The sequence below is a fragment of the Arachis ipaensis genome, chromosome B07, assembly GCF_000816755.2.
Source record: "Arachis ipaensis cultivar K30076 chromosome B07, Araip1.1, whole genome shotgun sequence".
Lineage (NCBI taxonomy): Eukaryota > Viridiplantae > Streptophyta > Magnoliopsida > Fabales > Fabaceae > Arachis > Arachis ipaensis.
Window position 1 is genome coordinate 19,173,043 of NC_029791.2, and position 2,345 is coordinate 19,175,387.

Genomic DNA, 2,345 nt, shown 5'->3' on the forward strand with positions numbered 1-2,345 from the left:
AGACCCATCAAGAATAAAAAAGGGGGGAGCCGCAGTGATTACTGCGAGTACCATAAGATATATGGACACTCCACAAACGACCGTTACGACCTTAAAAATGTGATAGAAAAGCTAGCCAGAGAAGGTCGGCTTGACAGATATCTCATAGAAAGGTCGGACGGTCATGGAAAAAGAAAGCGAGAAGATGCGGATAGAAGAGATCCACCACCACAAACTCCGGAGAGACATATCCATATGATCTCAGGAGGATTTGCGGGAGGGGACTCACAAAATCCTCCCGAAAAAGACACCTCAAGAGAGTCTACCAGGTCGAAGAGGGGTCCCCCGATCTTCCGACCATTTCATTCACAAAGGAAGACGGGCGAGGAGTAATCCCTGGGCACGATGACCCAGTGGTAATTACCATGATCCTGGCAAATGCCCATATCCTGGCAAATGCCCATCTACACAGAACCCTAGTAGACCAAGGAAGCTCAGCAGACATCCTCTTTAAGCCCGCTTTCGACAAGCTAGGTTTAGATGAGAAAGAGTTAAGAGCCTACCCCGACACCTTATACGGATTAGGCGGATTAGGTATAAAGCCACTAGGATTTTTACCCCTCCACACCACCTTTGGAAAGGGGGAAAAATCAAAGACTCTGAGTATAGACTTCATAGACTTCATAGTGGGGTCGGCTTATAATGCTTTAATCGGCAGGGCTACCCTTAATCGACTCGGAGCGGTGGTATCGACGCCCCACCTCTGCATGAAGTTCCCGACCTCGTCGGGAATAGCGACGGTGAGGGGAGATCAGAAGCTGGCAAGGAAGTGCTACAATGAAAGCCTAAACCTGAGAGGAAAAGGCAGAGAAGTCCACACAATAGAACTCGGGGGAGCAAGGGTTAAAGAAGAGCTACGACCACAGCCCGGGGGAAAAACTGAGGAAATTCAGGTCGGCGAAGAGGAAGGAAAAAACACTCACATAGGAGCCAACCTAGGGGAAACCCTAAGACAAGGGTTGACTAGGCTCCTAAGAGATAACTCCGATCTCTTCGCCTGGAAGGCCTCCGACATGCCTGGGATAGATCCCGAGCTCATGTCTCACAAGCTCTCGGTCTACTCAGGGTCCCGACCTGTACAACAAAGAAGACGCAAGCTCGGCCCAGAGCGAGCCCTAGTAGTAGAAGAACAAGTGCAGGCGCTCCTAGAAGCCGGCTTCATCAGAGAAGTCAAATACCCAACATGGCTAGCCAATGTAGTGCTAGTCAAAAAACAAAATGGTAAATGGAGAATGTGCGTCGACTACACCGACTTAAATAAGGCATGTCCCAAGGACCCCTATCCACTACCAAGCATTGACGCCCTAGTGGACTCTAGCTCGGGGTATCAATACCTGTCATTCATGGACGCCTACTCAGGGTATAACCAAATCCCGATGTACGAACCAGACCAGTGCGCCTTCGCAGTGGAGGCAGGAAAATTTCTGGGATTCATGCTAACACAAAGAGGGATCGAAGCCAATCCCGACAAGTGTAGAGCTATCCTAGAGATGAAAAGCCCGACTTGTTTGAGGGAGGTCCAACAGCTGAATGGTCGACTAGCAGCTCTCTCCAGATTTTTGGCAGGATCAGCACTAAGATCCCTTCCGCTGTTCTCCCTACTGAGAAAGGGGCATCAGTTTGAGTGGACTCCCGAATGCGAGGAGGCGTTCCAGGAGTTCAAAAAGTTTTTGAGCCAGCCTCCTATCTTGACCCGACCTATAGCCGGAAAAGACCTCATCCTATACCTCTCCGTGGCAGACAGGGCTGTCTCAGCAGCCTTGATAAGAGAAGAGGAGGTCAGGCAACACCCAATCTACTTCATTAGTAAAGTTCTACAGGGCCCTGAGCTAAGGTATCACAAATTAGAAAAGTTTGCCTACTCCTTAGTAATAGCCTCTCGAAGGCTACGGCCTTACTTTCAGGCTCACACAATAAGAGTCCGCACGAATCAACCCATGAAGCAAATCCTCAAAAAAATGGATATTGCAGGAAGAATGGTACAATGGGCAATAGAGCTCTCCGAGTTCGACTTAAAGTATGAAACTCGGACGGCGATTAAAGCCCAGTGCCTCGCCGACTTCGTTGCTGAATATGCAGGGGATCAAGAGGACAAACCGACTACCTGGGAACTCTACGTGGATGGATCCTCCAATAAAACAGGAAGTGGCGCAGGCATAATATTGGTAGATGAAAGGGGAACCCAGATAGAAGTTTCCCTCAAGTTCGAATTCCCAGCTTCAAACAATCAGGCAGAATACGAAGCCTTGATCGCAGGATTGAAGCTGGCTGAAGAAGTCGGTGCTACGAAAGTGATGGTATACAGC